The sequence below is a fragment of the Pholcus phalangioides genome, unplaced genomic scaffold (assembly GCF_987345545.1).
Source record: "Pholcus phalangioides strain wild (caught in Gottingen) unplaced genomic scaffold, Ppha-v1.0 ptg000009l_1, whole genome shotgun sequence".
NCBI lineage: Eukaryota > Metazoa > Arthropoda > Arachnida > Araneae > Pholcidae > Pholcus > Pholcus phalangioides.
Window position 1 is genome coordinate 32969895 of NW_028301602.1, and position 19810 is coordinate 32989704.

Here is a 19810-nt window from a genome sequence, read left to right on the forward strand (position 1 = left end):
CATCACAATAATTTTTCCATAACTAAAACAAAACCTCCAAATGCCACAGTAATTTGATAATCCAGTTATTATCCATGATTACCAACCATTTTTGTAAGTTTAATAAATTTTGCTTTTCTCATTCACAGTGATTATGTATAATCTCCAGCTTGCATTGATAAATCATCGACAAATTATTATTTAAATTTGCCGGAAATGTTGCTCAAATTTCAGCCTTGGATGATGGATTCGATCAGGGATGTTGCTTATGTTGATAAATGTTAAGAAAATATGTGCAATTTTATGCAATTGTGTGCAATAATACTGAAAAAGGTCAACATTTGCAAATGTATATGCACGTATTCATTTGCGTATAATCGGGACTCTTAGTTATGAAAAGGGTTATTGGAACTCACCTGATAAGTTGTCAATAAAGTGGGGAACAAATATTAATGATATAGTAGATGTTGGTGAAGTAATCTGCAAAAAAAAAAAAAATCGCTCCTACTCCCCTTGCTTTTAATGGATTGTGCCCACTGTCTGGTCAGTTTTCTTACTTTGCCTGGAGCAAGGAGGGGTTTTCTTTCCATACCCACGGAAGTTTTTTTCATCTTTTGGGAGTGCTGTTTTTTTACCTGAAGAATCAGCATTGAGTGTTGTTTGCATCCCATTTTCTTTATTTCTCATTAATGAAATATGTTGCTCTTCTTCCCCCCCCCACTTCAGTACACGGCATCTGCTGTTGAAGAGCAAACAATGGTATTCTCAAAATGGATATTGCGGTTTTCTTCTCTCAGAGCTGTTTTTTTTCCAACTGTTTTCCTTATGTTATCCTGGGGCAATTTGGGCTATGGTTAGAATAACATATGCCCCGCTTGGAGGTGACTTGGGAATTTTGAGGATGCTGGTCAAAGCGTGTAAAAATGTGTGTACTTTGTAGAATGAGTGGATAAGAAAATTATTAAAAAAAAAAAAAGAATGAGTGAAGAGGGCGGCAAAATTTGTACAGCCCACAGGTTGTGGAACTATAAATCCGCCTCTGTAGAGTGAGGGGACCAGATCAGAGAGAGACCTAGAGAGTCTGTGAGAAAGCATGTAAGTGACAAAAAGAGTAAGTTAGAGACATGGGCGTATTTACGGGGGGGGGGGGGGAATTGGGTTATATCGCATTGCAGCTGATTGGGGGAATAATTTTTTTTCTTATTAGACTAGAAGGGCAGAAAAATAGTCCACCGGCGGCACAACCGTAAATCCACCTCGGGGTGGGAAAAACCAAAATGTACACTTGCCCGTGTGATATAATCAATTCCTCTTTCTGGTATTACGACCGCAGGCACTGCCTGTTCCCAGTAGTTTTACCAACATTTTCGTTGTCATGGTATGGCAACATAAAAGAGTGATAGCGTGTGGTGTCGTGACCTCTTATTGTTCCAAAATTTAAAAAAATCATGTTTCTGAACGGATGCACCGCACCCCCTGCGCTCCCGCTTTCGCCGCCCCCCTGGAATCTGGAAACCTGAAAAGGAGGACAGAAGAACGAATTTTATAAAACGTAGGAGGACACTTGAAATGACACCGAAAAGGATAAGGCGCCGTTCAAGTTTTACGTAAGCAAATTTTTAGCCATTTTGACCCCCCTCCCCCCCCCCCTTGTCAGCAAAATTTCGTCATCAGCTCTGCCGCTCTGAATCCTAACGCATATTCGTGGGATCAGAGACGTACACAGGGGGGAGGGCATAGGGGGAGCCCCCTACCTGACGATCAAAAATTTATTTTTTTAATGCCAAAAAAAAAAAAAATTTCAATTGAAATTTCGGAAGAAAATCCCTTTACATGTTATTTTAATCAATTTTTGTTAGTCGAAGGCTATGAACTCAAAATTTATCTTCAATAAATGTAATGATAAATCGCATAAATGCCCATGGGCCAAATATGCCCCTGGGGATTATCTAATGCAGCTGCCCACCTCAAACATAATTTTGTAAAAACTAACTAAGCGGCACATTTACAGATCGCTTAAGTGTCCCGTGGTACAATTCCAGAGCATTTAAGCGGCCCGTGGCACATTTTCAGATCCCTTAAATGACCCGGGACACAGTTCCAGAACACTTAAGCGATCCGTAGCACATTTAGAGATACCTTGACTGACATGTGACGTAGTTTTAGAGCACTTTATTGGCCCCCCCAGTGCGGTTCTACATCACTCAAGTTACACGCGGCGCATTCTCAGATTGTTTGAGTGATCCGCGGCATATAATTACTGATCACTTGAGTGATACGTGGCATAGTTCTAGAGCACTTAAGTGGCCCGGACACATTTCCAGATCACTTGGATCCACGAAACATTTAGATATCACTAAAGTGGCTCTCTAAGGCACTTATCAATAGGGGGAATGTTACTTCAAGTACCCGCAAAATATCGAATGTTTTCCTCGATTTTGGCGCACCGAGTAAGGTGCTATTAAGAATATTTCCATAAAGGGTGGTTGATGACGTAAGCATTATCCAAACCCCCCTCCCCCCTTGTCATCAAAAGTCAGCAAATCGGAAACCCCCTCCCCCAACGATGCTGACGTAATACTTGAATGGCCCCTAATAAATAATTTGTCCTAAAAAAAATAGGACGGATAGTAACCCTAGATTTGCCTCTCTCAGAACGTTATCAAAATTTCTATAGTTCATTTTTGCTAAAATTTCAAGCGTACTCGTCATGCCCCCACCCCCACCCACAAGGGTGGGACAGATAGGGATCCAGCCCGGGGAACCAGAACTAAGGTTACCAGACATTTTCCTTTAGGAGGACATGGCCTACTTTTTGATGTCGTTTCAAGCGTTCTCCAACCTTTAGGAAAATTCACCGTCTTGTCCTTTTCCTTTTTTTTGCAACTATGAAACATACTTGTATACCTCTTCGTTAATAGGAGTGCTTTTATGTTTTTTTCCAACGCGCAATGACCAATAGCTGTCGAAATTCTCACAATTTTTAATGTTTTCGCTTTTTTTTTAGTTGGGGGAAATTTATTGTTGTTTAAGCGGGTTTTATTGGAAAGTATAGTGGCGCCATCTGTTGTGGAAATTGGCAGAAGCTACGTCATTCAGGTTACGTAGCAGGCGTCCTCCTTCCTCAGTTTTCGAATCTGGTAACCCTACCCAGAACCAGAACTATTCTTATCATTTTCTGTTCTTCGCGCTATAAATTCACTATAGAGTAGGGTTACCAGACGTCCTCTTTTAGGAGGACATGCCATTCTTTTTCATGCCATTTCAAGTAATCTGCTAATTTCGGAAATTTAGCCCTTTTGTCCTCCTTTTCAGGTTCCCGGAATCATTATTATTTTTTGTTTGGAATTGGTTTTTTTTTCACTTTGAAGCTCTTCATTGACATGAGTGTTTCTTTGGAATTTCTTTCCATTGATCAATATAGCCGTCGAAATCCCCAATTTTTTTTTTCTGTTCTTGCGGTTCTGTCTTAGTTGTGAAGAATTATTGTTGTGGCCAGTTTTATTGATCAGAATAGTGGCGCCATCTCTTTTGAAAATTGGGAAAAGTGGAGTCTCGAAGGGTGTGCGGAGGCGTCCTTTCTATGTTTCCTAATCTGGTACTACTATAGAGGAAGCCCGGTAGAAAATCTGACCTGGGGGCTTTGTTGCTGGATGTGGGGGGTCATGATCTTCGTACATGTTTTTAACATTTTCAGGTTTTCGGAGTTATTTTCTTTTACTTATTTGCAAAAAAAAAAAAATGCACCTAAAAGTCACGTGTAGCGTGGACACGAGTGATTTTATTATTTTTTCCTTCAAAATTAGGGGGAAGGGTACACCAAAGTGGGTATTGGCCCCAGAGTAGATTTTCGTTTCTAGTTGTGGCGCTGTCCGGGATGATTTTCTCGTCATTTTTTTTGTTTTTTCACACTCTTTAAAATTCACTATAGAGGGTACGTGAAACATCTGGGGGAATGAAATGAGTGAAAATTATGATAATCAAAAAAATTACTACTACTACTTTTAACCATATATGCATCCTGTGCACAATCCTCTACGGCAGCGGTTCTCAAGCGTTGCTCCGCGGAACCCTTGGGGGCCTCTTGTGCACTCCCGAGGGGCTCCGTGGCCGCTCGAGGTTCTGTGTTTATGTGTGACCCTCATGGCCCCCACATCCTAGAGCAGGGCCCCTAGGATGGGACTTTTGGTGGGCCCCCAGACCAGACTTTTCATGGGCCCCTTTATAGTGAATTTATGGCGTGAAAAAACAAAAAAATGATGAAAATCGTCCCGGGCCCTGTCAGCCTCCCCCTTGTGGGGGCCATGGTGACCCTAACGTGTATTTATGTTGAAATTGTGCTTATATCGTGTTCTTGCTGGTGTTGCCATCTGTGTTTCGTATTTTGAAGTAAAGATGGTGAATGCTTGAATTTGGTGTTGTACGTCCACCTGTTCTCTGCGGAGAAACTTTCTTAAAAAATATACATATAATTATACTACTACCAGGAATGTGAAAGAGGTACATGTGGTTACACATGTATCTCTTTCACATTCCTGGTAGTAGTATAATTAGAAATTAGAAATTCCGCAGAGTAATGTGCACGAGGTACATGTGGTTACACATGTACCTCGTGCACATTACTCTGCGAAATTTCTAACGAACTGGTACATATTGGAATGTGACCTAACGTGAAGTTTGTTACTGTGTGATGCTTGTTATCAGGGGCGTCGGAACTGTTTCGAACCTGTGGGTGCCCGTCGCACCCCCGGCTCCGACGCCACTGCTTGTTATGTTGAAAAAAATACTGACGTAAAGGGGGCAAGCACGGATCCAGTTAGTTTTCCGGGTCGGGGACTCTGTGCAGGTTCGTTGGATCATATCGCATTTTATGGAGCACTGATTTTCCTTGTATTACGCTTTTGGCAGGGAACGTTCGCTCGTCTCTGCATCCACGCCGGGGGGGGGGGGGGGGGAAGAGGCTCTTTGTGGGATGAATAATTTTAGGGCCAGTGTTGCCACCTGTCAAATAAAAAAAAAGCTAATAATACAATTGAAAGCCGACGTAGATGAACCCAAAATTGCAAAAAGAACCACGGCTATACGTGATTCGGAACTATATGAAGTTCCTTCATCAGTAGCAGAAACAAACAAGAAAAACTCCGCATAGTCGTGGTTCTTTTGCAATTTTGGGTTCATCTATGTTGGCTTTCAATTGCATATTATCTAACCCAAAAGGTAATTTATTTCTAAAAAAAAAAAACTATCTATATATACATAAAATAACGTAGAACTGTATGAAAAAAAAAACATGGAGATAAGAGTGTGAAAAAGTGACAGAAATCAAAAATTTTAACGATAGATTTTTTAGTGAATTATACTTGAATTGTTGAGAGAGAGAAAAACGAAAATTTTAATAATGAAATGGTAATCAGCGTTTTCCCGATCGGGAACTATAAAATATTTTAATTTCTATGTCCCCACCCCCCCCAATCAGTGTCGTAACTAGGATTTTTGCTGCCCATACAACAGGCGTTTGGACGCAATATTACGTCTTTGATCGCAAAGTGGTTAAAGATATATAAAACTTCATACTAACATTGGATATACAATCAAAAATATGTGCAAAAAATTCGAAAAATAAATCAACAGTTAAGTCGTGTTTTTAATGATATTCCTACTAGAGCAGCGTTTCTCAACCGCCGGGCCGCGGCCTGGTACCGGGACCTGGCATCAGTTAAACCGGGCCGTGAGTAACTCACCGATATTCATTTTTACCCTTTTACACCCCATTAGTCGTGCGTGATGTGACCGGTCCTTCCCCTCATATAAAAGAAATCAACCGGGCCGCAGAGTTCCAAAGGTCGAAAACCACTGTACTAGAGACCATGGTTCCACCCCCCCTCCCCATGTTAAAAAAGGTACGAGTTCCTTTCAAAAACACGGAAACATCTGAAGAACAGCGAGATTACACGCATTTGTCACAAATAAAATTAGTAGATTCAATATGAATATATTTTTTTTTATTGCCGTTCCTCCTAGTGGAAATGCCTAAAGGGGGATACTGACGATTTATTAGCCCGCAAAAAATCTCGACGTATAGTAAAAAGAAGGGTCCATCTTATATAATGACTTGTGTGTGTACAGACTCAACTTAATACTACACAGTCCATCTTCGCCTTTGACAAGGCGAAACTCGATCTAAATTTTATAATAAATCAGAGATTAAGCGCTTTGTGCCCAAACACACGTTCAGGCGCATTTGACTGAGATTCGTCGTATATTTTATTGAAAAAAATAATAATAAAAATCTAGTAAAAAAAAAAAAAAACCAATTTTATTTTTCACTCTTTGGCGGCATCTTCCCGGTGACGTGCACGTGTATGTTATGAAGGTATGATGACGATAAAGATCGTCGCAGGACGCGATCTTAAATCGTCGTCGGCCTCACATTTCACAAGACCCTAATGCTACGCTATAGCGCTCGTAAATAATGGAATAAAATAGCCGTTCGATTTGTTCAGGGATATCTCGTTTGAGGTCACATCGCGATCTTTTCGAAATGATAACCACTGAGTTTGGTTGAACAGGTCTTCTTTTTTTCATTCACTTTTGTTTTTAATTGCCGTGTTTTCCTTGGTCTATCCGTCGCGGCGCTTTCGTTCTTTCAAAACGTACATGCTCAATCCGTGTCCATGAATGTGGCCCTAGGAGTCCTTTGATGTTGCCCGCGACCTCGAACCTAATTTTGTAAAAAATGAACTGAACGGAACATTTATAGATCACTTAAGTGGCTCTTGTAGTATATTTACAGACCACTCGAGTGACCCATTGCACAGTCCCAGAGCACTCGAGCGACCCACTACACAGTTCCAAATTACTTAAGAGGTCTACTACTACTACTACTAAACCAGATATGTACCTCGTCCATATTCCTTTGCGGAACTTCAAACGAATTGGTACATGTTGGAATGTGTGTGTATGTATAGTGAACCTTCCGTGAAGTTTGTTTCTGTGTAATGCCTGTTATGTGTAGTGCTGCCATCTACAATCAATTTTTTAAACCGTGAGCTTTTTTTTCAACTCATAGTGAGGGAAGTGTAATGAATGAATAATCGTAACGCTGTACTTAAGCGGTCTGCAGTATATTTACATATCACCGTGACACATTTTCTCAGCCACCTCGTTGGGCATTTTGCCTGTTGTGGCGTTGTATTTGTATTATGGAATCATTTAAGTGACCGATGACACATTTAATGGGCACTTCAATGACCCGCGGCATGTTTACAGATCACGTGAATGACCCGCCACACAGTTCCGGAGCACTTAATCTTGAGCGCCCGAATGTGGCGCGGTGGCAAGATGTTTGTCTACCACCGTGAAGGTCTCCATCACGGTCTCGGGTTCAAACTCGGAGAGGAATATGAATAAGATACTTTCTCTATAACGAGCTTGAGGTAACCACCGATACCTCTGTGGCCTTCACTTCCAACCCAACTCATTAATGGCAGTAAATTGAAATACAACAATTTGGCCAAAGTTGGTGTTTGGGTGCACTTAAGCAGTCCGCGCCACATTTTCTTATCACTCAAGTGACCTGCTGCACAAATGTAGATCTCTTAAGTGACCCACGGCACAATAAATTACTTAAATGACCAGCAGCATATTTACAGATCAGTTGAGTGACTCGCCGCACGGTTTGAGATCACTTGAGCGGCCCTCGTACATTCCCAGATATCTTAAAGTATCCACCTGCAGTTTATTTACAGATTACTTTTGAGTGATTGATTAATGGCACAGTTCCACAGGAAATTAAGTATAGTTCGCGGCTTATTTTCAGATCACTCAAGTGACCAGAGTTGAACAGTTCCAGATCTCTTGAGTGACCCCGCGACACATTTACAGATCACTTGAGTAACCCGCCGTACAGTTCCAGATCATATAATTGACACGCATCATATTTAAGGATCAGTTGAGTGACCTGCTGCACAGTTCCAGAGTGCTTACATGGACTGTGGCACATTTTCAGATCACGCTCTCCACTCGTTTTAAATGGTTTATAATAATTATATTTTCCACGTTAAAACCAGAGGTACGCTTATGTGGAGCAAACACAAATGGCCCTAGTAAAGATATCGGCCCTAATTAATTGCAGCCAAATCTCGATAAGTCGAATGTTCAGCAGAAAACTTCGAGTTATCGTTAGTTCGAATTATCGGAAATTACGATTTCAGAGTGGGGGAAAAAGTAAGATTTATTAAAATAAATGCTATGTTTATACGAATGTCGTATTCTAACTTAATCAACTTTAGTTATTGGATCAGAATATTTAGAAATAAACTAGACGTGTAAGCACTGTATTATGTGGAAACGGACACAAACATGATACCCGTATGCATGAACTGAATTATAAATAATATATAATTATATACTGTACAACATAATTTTCTGTCAAAAACTCCAATGATTTTTTTATTGTCCTTCTTTCCCGAGAAAAGCATTCACTTTTCGCAAGCAGACGAATGATTTTGCTGAATTCCATTGCTAAATGCTAAAGTTTATTGATAAATTATGTAGCTGAATTCTATTGCTAAATTATGTAGCTGAATTCTATTGCTAAATTATGTAGCTGAATTCTATTGCTAAATTATGTAGCTGAATTCTGTTGCTAAATTATGTAGCTGAATTCTGTTGCTAAATTATGAAGCTGAATTCTATTGCTGAATTATGAAGCTGAATTCTATTGCTGAATTAGGTAGCTGAATTCTGTTGCTAAATTATGAAGCTGAATTCTATTGCTGAATTATGTTGCAGAATTCCATTGCTGAATTATGTTGCAGAATTCCATTGCTGAATTATGTTGCAGAATTCCATTGCTGAATTATGTTGCAGAATTCCATTGCTAAATGCTGGATTCTATTCTAAATTCTGTTATTAATTCTGTTGCTAAATGCTGGATTCTATTCTAAATTCTGTTATTAATTCTGTTGCTAAATGCTGGATTCTATTCTAAATTCTGTTATTAATTCTGTTGCTAAATGCTGGATTCTATTCTAAATTCTGTTGCTAAATGCCGAATTATATTCTAAATTCTGTTATTAATTCTGTTGCTAAAGGCTGAATTTCATTGCTGACTTCATTCTATTGATAAATTGTGTTGCTAAAGGCTGAATTTCATTGCTGACTTCATTCTATTGATAAATTGTGTTGCTAAATGCTGAATTCTGTTACTAAATGCTGAATTTCATTGCTGAATTCTATTGATAAATTGTGTTGCTAAATGATGAATTCTGTTGCTAAAGGCCGAATTTCATTGCTGAATTCTGTTGCTAAAGGCTGAATTTCATTGCTGAATTCTGTTGCTAAAGGCTGAATTTCATTGCTGAATTCTGTTGCTAAATGCTAAATTATATTGCTAATGAATGATTAAAAGACAAACATTTTTTCTACAGATCGCATTCTCGTGTGTGCCAGCCGATTTATTTATATTAATTTTCAAAAACTTTTGCGCGCCCCCCCCCCCCTCCATATAACAGAAAGGGGGCAAGACGAGATCTTTTATAATATGTACTGTGTGACTGACTTGAAGAAGAAGAGACCCGTGACTGTCTACACAAGAGAAGCGATTAGTGATTCCGGTCACATCTTATCCATTAAAGCTCGCCGCGAATGCAGTTAATGATTCGAAAAACGGATAAGAAGGGAAGGCAATGGACAAAAGGAAGGGGGCAGCATATAATAGTTGTTTTCCTTTTATTTCAATTGTATGGCCACCATTCAAAACAGGTGGCAACTGCCGCACACTTCCCGGAAGGAGACAAGGAGGTGTAATATACTGTACGTACATACATGCATACTGTATGTTAAATGGGCATGAAACAGAAGAAAAGACTGTCTTGATATATCTCAATTGCATTGTATTTATTTTCTTCAGCAAAAACTACGGGGGGGATCTGGATCAACCATGCTCAACCAACACAACACCATCTACAGAAGACCTCCGCGCGAAGCTCGTGACATCACTGAAGACGGTCATCTCATCTACAGCCATTTGGATATAGCAGACCCACGCATGCGCTATCTTCACCCTTCTTTGTAGTACATAAAATGGCTAGAGGTGAGATGACCTTCTTCAGTGATGTCACGAGCTTTGCGCGGAGGCCTTTTTGATGTAGATGGTGTTAGCTCAACCCGTAGACTAAATGTGGCCCACGAAGCAACATCGTGAGACCCATAATAACCCTATATTATGGAGAATTAAATGCATACACGTTCAACCCATAGCCCGATGGCCAAATGTGACCCTCGGAATCACCTGATGTGGACCGTGACCTCAAACCTAATTTTAAATTCTTAAATGAACTAGGAAAAACATTTCCAGATCACTTAAGGGACCCTCGCAGCTGTTTCACGTCCCGTAAGTGGCCCGCAGCACGTTCCCAGATGACCATAGTCAGTGTTTCTCAACCGCCGGGCCTTAACATATGACAAACAGGGCCGTGATTGGTTTCACCGGTTCATTTTTACAAATTTATTTCCCATTCGTTGTGTATATGACCGGGCCTCTCACTCATGTGAGTAGAAGACCCGGCCAGAAAAGAAATCAAACGGGCCGCGGGATTCTGAACGTCGAGAGACACTGACAACAAGTGATCCACAGAATATTCACAGATCACTTGAGTGACCCGCTGCACATATATGTATATATATATATATCACTCAAGCGGCCCACGGCATATTTACAGATCACTGAAGTGGCCACGGCATATTTTCAGATCACTGAAGTGGCCCACGGCATATTTACAGGTCACTGAAGTAGCCTACTGCACTGTGCCAGATTACTCAATTGCGAACGTTATAAGCGGGATCTAATGTATTATACTATTTTCACAGTCGAAAAAAAAGGAAATAATGAAAAAAAAAAATTCAATAAAAAAATTTCAGAATGAAAAAAAGAAACTTCAATGTTTAGAGCGCCCCCCCCCCCCATTTGACTTGTGGTAGTGGGATTGAGGGCCCATTAAAACGTCCCTGGTTCTTCTCATTTGAAATTTTTATTGTGATAAGCGTATTTGAATGTAAATTTTCCACCATTTAATTTTATTGTGATTTGTGACCAGTTACAAAGTCATTAAGTGACGTGCCCTCAGAAAAAGGTTGAGTACTTCTGTCCTAGATCAATCTCAGCAGCTCACATTTATAGCACTCGGTAACCGAGTAAATCAAGATGTGCCAATGTATTGTCAGATTTTCAAATCAAAACTAGAAACATTTCTCTATAGTAGTATTAATGTAAACAGGGTCAGTTCCTAATAAATTCCAGTCCTCCTGGGCAAATATGAATTTTCCGGCGCCTTATTTAGTGTTTGAGACAGAGGCGTACGCAGAATGAGGTACGTGGGCTGTGCCTAATACACACACACACGGCAGCTAATTTTGGGACAGTGACCAAGTGGTATAGTAGTAAGATGCTTGTCTAGCACAATGAAGCCTGCTGTTAGACGCACGGGTTCGATCCTGGGAAAAGACATATCTAACAAGTTCTCTCCCTGATGAACCTGAGCCGACCACCGATAGATGGCGACTTCATTCCCGACCCAACTCGATTGGTAGTAGATTACTGTATATGGCGAAATGGCCGGAATTGGTGTGGGGTAAAGTAGTAGCCATTTTTTGGGGGACTTGCGCACGCGCCCCGACTGCCGATGGCGCGAAATAGGCCTGAATATAAATGCTCATAAAATCGATTTAAAATTATTCCAAAGAAAATACGTTACTTTTATCTTCGCACCCGAAAATTCAGTTCCTTGCGTAAAATTTCAAATTTTGTATTAGCCTATAGTTATGCCCCCTCCTAACAAAGGAGTTGACGGGACTCCAGCCCAATGGCCCGAAATGATTGCTACCATTTTGTGTTTTCTCACGCTATAAATTCACTGCAGGAGCGTGTGAAACGTCTGGTCTGGACCTCCCACCAAAAATGCTTGCCTAGGGAGCCCTGCTGCAGAATAGTGGGAGGGGAGCACGACTATAATATCACCTAGCAAGTTACACAATTGAAAAAAAAAAACCCTTGATTAATAAAGTTTCACTCTAAAACTGTTGAATTCATGTTATAATTTTTTTTTCTCCTCCTCCAATCTTACAAACAACCAAAAAACAAGTCCAGCCACAATGAAGGGAAGTTGGCAACCCTTTTTCCATAATTATTTTTCTTGTTATACACTCTTACGGGTAATATTTCATACAGTGACTACGTGACGTTAGATTTCTTCTGTCTTTTTTTTTTAAAGAGAAAGGGGTCTGTCTATTTTTCTGTCCTAAACGTTGAGTTCATTGCCGAGAGGCAATAATTTTCCAGCCCGACGACCACAAAAATCAACCAAGTATAGCTAAAAAATACGAGGAAGCCGCAATATTTATGTCTGTCACTTTGGAGGCTCGCTCGCTTGCCCCTGGACTGAGCCACTGACAAAATAAAATATAAGGGAAAGCAACAGAAATAAAAGAAAAATCGGAGGATTAGCTAACTGAGCAAAACAGGAGATTTTTCTTTTGAGAAACCTGTAGTAGAGAAATAGACAAGACAGATCGGTATCTCTCTCATCGGCGATACGACCTTCCGCTCCTTAGGAAAATGTACCTACAAATGGGATTAAGAACGACTCGAATCCGATTACACATGTTTCGGGGTTCGGTTCATCAAGGGTCTGATCTTTTTCTGCGGTTTCAGGTTTTTTATTCTCTTTCGTTTCACTGATGAGGCCATTGATGTGCTTTTTATTTGATTTTTTCAATTTTCTATGTTCTCGTTCATTTAGGAAATTGAGCGGCTTTTACTTTTTTTATTCCTGAGAAAAGTTTCTCGTTATTTCATCCTTTAGCTGCGTGTGTGAGTTTCGTGCCGATTAAATTTTTTGTACTGTTTTTCCATAGCTAACCCTTTAATCGGCAAGCATTGAAATATAAAGAGAAATAACATTTTGAGAGGTTATGTACCCTGAATGCTGTAACATAGTTTTTTCCCAAAGTGAGCAGTATTACCTACCGGTGGGCTATGGAATAGTCCGGGGGGTGATAGAAGCTACGGATTTAACATAGGATGCCATGGGTTCATTTGAAAGGGGGCGATGAGGGGAAATATTTCTGATGAAGGGGACGATGGAACAAAAAGTTTGGGAAACTATGCTGTATATAACATGACAAAAAAGAAATTATTATTAATATTTAAAAGAAATATGGTTACACTTTAGGGGAACACGCTGTATTTACATGATTTACATAGATTTGAATAGTTTGAAAATGTCACTAAAATTGAAAGTTCGGCGATTTTTTTTTTCTCAGCCCAATGGATGAAGAAAAGAAAATTTTTCTGAGTATTATGCCGAGTTGAACTCAGAAAAGTCATTTAGTCTCGGCCGGAAATCGAACCCAGTCCTCTTGCAATCTGGGAAAGCAAGCTATTCGTATACAGCACTGGAGAGGTGGTGTATTTTTAAATCAATGTATTGATCGAAATTAAGTGGTAAAACATAAATGGTATCGGTAGATTCTACTCAAGTGAAAAAAGTATAAATCTGATATATCGAAAATACAATGTTTTGATTGCATACAGCGTATTCAGGTCAGAACGTCCCCGCTTAGTAGGCTTACGACTTGTTTTTTTACTGATCCCACTTTTTACTAATATCATCGTTAAAGCGATTCACCTATACCCGTTTAATTCGTGCTTACAGCGTTTTTTCATGGTGGTTTATTGAAAAACTTTATAAAAAAGCGGGGCCCACAGTATTTTTCTGTCACCCGAGGCCGGAACTGGAGGGAGGCGGGAGAGGACAGCTTCCCCCCCGGGCAGCAAAATTTAGGGGGGCGGCAGCAAATTTCAGGTGCACACATAAAACACCGTTGTAAAATTATCAAATTTTGAATTGATGGGGGCGGCAACATTATGTTTGCCCGGGGGCAAGATGATAAAAAAATATTAGTTACGGCCCTGACCACGTCATTTTCAGACCGAATTTTCAATAAGTTCTCTTCAAAACAAAATATTTAAAAAATCTTGATGCTATTGATGATTTAATTTGTTTGAATTTCTTGAACATTTTTAAATCCAAGACGATGGATTGAAATACCGATGTATCGTAGACTGGACAGGGCCATAACTGAGATTTTTGTTGCCAAGGGTCAAACACTATTTTGTCGCGCCCACAACTAAAATTTTTTAGTTGTGTAAAATATTTAGACTTCAAAATTCTATAATTCTACAACGGTGTTCTTTGTTTCCACCTGAAACTGCCGCCCCCCCCCTACATTTTGCCGCCCGAGACAGTTGCCCCCTCTGCCCCCCTCTAGATCTGGCCCTGGACTGGGGTCGCTTTGGTTACATGCTCTAATTTCTTATTTTAGATGACACCATTTCCACTGTAGATGAAACAGGGAGATGATTCCAAGTCCAGCCTCCATGATTAAAAATTGTGTCTATTCCGTCTTTTTTCTTTCCCACCTAATTTTATCTCCATAACCTGTGTGTTTGAAGGTTTCATGAAAACATTGAAAAACTGTGTTTGCAGTGCTTAGTGGTTACATCTTACAGTCTTGATAGAAGTATGGTTTGGTGGGTATACTCATCGTTTCCACTGAGGATGATAATCAATCTAATTAATTAATTTAGATCAATTAATTCATTTTTGGGTTAATAATTAATCTGATTATATCAATTTGTTAATTACTTGTTGACTTGAGAGCAAATTGTTTAACATTTGCGGAGTGTCAATAATGTTCATTACAGGCACACATTGGCGTACGCAAGATAGGAGGGGGTTGGGTCACCCCCCCCCCCTCAAGCCGATATTATAGTGTTATTTTGCAGGAAAAAAACGTAAAAACTTTCCCCTCGAGAAGAAAAAAAAATGGAAACCCCCTCCCCTTTGAGAAAATTCTGCGTACGCCTATGCAAGCAAACACATTTATACAGATGCCATGAACAATTAAGACAATGTTAGGCTCTAGGCAGGGTCGAAGCCAGAAATTTATTTCGGAGGGGGGGACTAGTATTTCAGCGTGGAAAGGACCACCCATAGAATAATAGATTTAACCATGTTTTTCCATAAAAATCAGTCATTTTCTAGAACTTCGGGGGGCCCCTTTGCTCCACGCCCTATAGAAACTACACACACGGAAGATCAGATTAACTTTTTAATTGATTTAAGAGATTAGCACACATTCTAATAGTAACACCATAACAGGCATCTTCGACTAGGGACATTTACGTAGTAGACATTAAAAGAATAATTCCTTATGCATTATTTATGCATTTTTACTTTTTTATTCGTCCCTGATTATTTCCATTTTTGTGAGATGGAAACATACGTTTTTTAAAAGCGAAATATCAAGACAATAGGGCATTCACCCCCTTCAGGTGGGGTGACTTGGGTGCACTACTCTGTTATTCTGTAGTTTGCGTAAAAAAATCCTGCTGATGAATTAGACGATGACTTGAATGGCATGTTTGCGTTATTTTATGTGATGAAGAGGGTATTGTGAACTCAAAATGTTCAAACCGACCCATCTGAGCAATGGAAATTCGAATCGAGGTCACATCCTTTGCTTCTTTTAGCTATTATAAATTTAAAATTTGAAACAAAATAAAATTTGAATACAAAAAAACAATAAAATTTGAATACAAAAAAACAATAAAATTTGAATACAAAAAAACAATAAAATTTGAATACAAAAAAACAATAAAATTTGAATACAAAAAAACAATAAAATTTGAATACAAAAAAACAATAAAATTTGAATACAAAAAAACAATAAAATTTGAATACAAAAAAACAATAAAATTTGAATACAAAAAAACAATAAAATTTGGAAGATTGCCAACATTAACAAGTCTGGGGAAAAAATTAATTTTTTCATCTTCATTATTATTTCGATTTAGTTTAATTTTTTGACAAAATACGTGCATTGCATGCATTACGGGCAAAACCGCAAGTGGGTGAATTAAAGTGATATTTCCCTAACACATTTCTACACTACTTATCAAACTTACTAACTCCATCTGGGAAATATGCAGAATCACCGGTAAAAGTTATAAATGCAATGAAATTTATCAAACGAGACGTTTGATCAATTTCAGGTGGTTATACTTTATTGCATCATCACCAATATTTATCACATTTACCGTAACATATATCACATGTTTTTTATAATATATGTAGTCGATCTGTAATGGTAAAATATATATAGATAAAGGAAACGGTTTTCGAGGGAGAGGAAAACGCCATGATTACCATCAGGAAGATACGTGGTGAGCATGAAAAAAATAAAGAGAAAGAAACAATGGTGATTACGTTCACTAAGTAATAATCTTTTCTCTCTGCCGAAGGAAATGTCTACGCACCAACGGGGTTATAATCCTTTCCCTTCTCTCTGTATTATGTGTTACATGGCATATGGGAGAAAAAGCGGGGTGTCATCTTCTTATGACTTAGGGGTTATGACGGGAAACGATGAATTCCCAAGTCAACACTTGATTTTCGACACGCGCCTGATGACTTCTTGCTCTTCTTTTTTTCTTTTGTTATATCAGATAGGTCACGTGAGGGGATTTAAGAGAGTGAGGAGCGTGTGTAAATACTGTATATATAGAGATTAAGGGTGTTCAACCTTTAGGAGAGATTGGGCCACTTCACAGTGATTTAAAATCGTGTTGCAGGCCACTTGAAGTGATCTGGAATAGCGCCGCAGGTTACTTAAGGGGTCTCTTAGCTTTTGAACAAGTCAAACACGTCCCCTATGCGTTAGAGGTTCGTTGGGAATATTAACGTGGGGACGTGTCTGGCTTTTCTATCTTTTGAAATAGTAAAAAAACTTGCTCTTTAACTTCTTAACTTTCAATAATATTTCTTTGTAGAAATAATATTGAAAATATTACTTATATATATATATCCATTAATTTACCTCAAATTTTTTACCAATTATATTTGATTGCAGGGGCTTAGCCAGAAATTTCTTTTCGGGGGGGGGGGGAACCAAAGTGATAGATTTGGCTATCTTTTTCCCTTTTTAGGGCCATTTTCTCACATTTCCCTCGCTACGCCCTTGTTTGATTGCGTATGCTATCCTATGTCAGTACAAAATTTTACATATCACTATTACTTATTGTGTTTCATAAATGTAAAAAAAAAAAGAAGCATTACAAACAGTTTGCACGCATGATAAAATAACATGGCATCAATGATATTGAATAAAAATTGATTCAAAATAAGCAAAATTGTTCAGTTGTTAAATTGACGAAAACGATTTGAGATCCATTCATAAAAATGCTTGAGTTATAATTTCGTTTTTAATTTAAAAGTTTTTTAATTTGAAAGTTTTTCAATTTAATTTTGAATAAGATTGAGGCGATAAAATTTGTCTTCTTCATCATTTTATGAATTGAAGTTTTCTTTATTTTGAATCATTTCTTATCCGATTACATTCGTTTCATGCAATTTTACCATGAGCGCAAGCTGTTTTTAGTGAATTTTTTTTTAAATTTGTAAAAAATTAATTACTAGAGATATGCAAAGATATATAGAGATATCAAATATATGTCGCAAAAATGTGAAGTAAACCAATGGATAAATAATACTTTTAATAATATTTCTATACAAGGAAGTTTTACCATGTTAAAAGGTACGAGACCCCATAAGGGGATCTGAAAATGCAACGTGAGTGGGAAGATTAGGGAAGGCGAAAATTTCACCATTTTACCCCTCCTTCAACAATACAAGGGGGCGCCAAAACGTGTAGGCCTACTTGCTTCGGTTGACCAAGCATCTAGTAGCGGCCCCATACGCCATCTTAATAAATCTTCAAAAAAATATTTATCAAGAATTAATTTTTTAAAATATTTTCATTTCTATTCCAGTTCTCAGAAAAGTAAGGCTGTGGGTAAGACGAAGTAGTACATAATCTGCACTAAAAAATTCCAATGTCTTTTTAACGTGTAAAAAATTCGCTCAGTAAAAAGTGCGGTATTTATCTCATGTAGAAAATAGTCCTCACATAAAAATTTAAAAAAAAACGTAAAATAAAACAAAAATTCAAGAAATGAAAACAAGACATATAAAGCACACTGATGTCTAAAAGTTAAGCATAACGCACAAACTACTACGTACAAACTGGACGTAGATCAAAGTGGTAGTTTGAAGGAGCGAGGCTCTTCTTACTTATCGAATTGATTTTTTCTTTTTTGAGCAAATCGATATTGAAGAATAATTTCATGATTAAGGCCCGGGTTACACTATAAAGTTTGATAAAAGTTCTTTTATAAAACTTGAAGAATGTAACCAACAGGCTATTGGTTTTTTAAGTTTTGTAAAAGATATTTTATCAAAATTTTTATAGTGTAATCTCGGCCTATGGTCGACATTCCTGATTGAGTGAGAGTTTTCGGAGGGGTTCTATGCAGTGCCGTCTCATCTCTATGGCCCTGTGGTATTTTCTACAAAAATATTCTTTGATGCAGAACTAACCTAAAATCCCTCTCTAACGGAATGTGAGTAGGCTAATATAAATATAGTCCACGAACAGCACACACGTGCGTGTGGGAGTATATAGGAAAACCCCCGCACCCCTCCAAGATAAACACAGTTATATTTTTTTCGCTCTAGGTATGGTAGCAGCATAGTCCGTTCTTGAAAGGATATAAAGCATCTTCATGTTATAGAACTACAAATCAATGCAAATATTGGATATTTACAGCACGAATTTCACTTACCTTAATTAAGGATTATTAGCAGTCACTTATCAGGGCTGACAGTTGACAGCTGATTTTTAAATTACAGGTATGACTATTTTCTAATTCCGTATAATAGAAGGAATCCGCCGAATAGTGTACGATGAATGCTATTTTCAATGTATGGATGCAAGCCTACCATAATTTTCGCCTGTCTTTATCCTTTTTTGCGGAAATAGCGTAGGATGTGTGAGTGATAATTATTTATAATTATAATGAAATATCAACTCCATCACTGCTAAAATCGCTAAAAATCTGATTTTTTTTTTCTTATCCCGGCTAATAATGTACAGGGAGATAAGGAGATGAAATGAACACTGCGTCGTTTTAACTCATTTTCCCGGGCTTTGAACTTTTGTTTTAGTAGCACCGTGTGAGGGAGAACGAGCGACTCGACTCGTTCAAGTCAACTCAACACTCAAGCTGAGGCTATTCGAATTCGATTAGAGTTGGCCTATCCTAGTCTGAGGATGCCCCTTACTTTAGCTGGAAACAACAGCTTACGTATTTACATACTCTCAGAAATCATTGTAACAGACCTCATTATGTAGGACCTCATCCCCATTGACATCAGGGTCCTACCTGGATGGGTCCATGTTTTAAGAAGCCCTGGTACTATGTACGACCATTTTAGTTGCATCGGGTGCCCCCCCCCCCTGCTGGGAGTAGGCTACCTGTATATAAATTTACATACTTATTCTAAAAAAATTGTATCAAATCTCATTATAAAGGGACCCCCCCCCCTCCTACGCACTCAAGGTCCCGGGCTGCATCTGAGTGTAAGCATGTGTCAAGAGGGGCTGTTTCTATGGGCAGATTCGCTTCATTCTGGAAGTAGTCACACTTTTTATCACCATATTTCTTTATATCAGAATATTTTTTCCCCGCGCTTTGTGGGTCCCCTTAGCAGCCTGTCATGGTTCCCTCTCCAAATTGACTTTCACCCCCCCCCCCCAGGTTGAGAAACACTGATCTGCAAAAATCATACTTAACTAGCTACACTTTTGGACAGCAGTGCATGATAAGAAAAATTATTTTATAATATTATATAAGAATTTATACGCTACA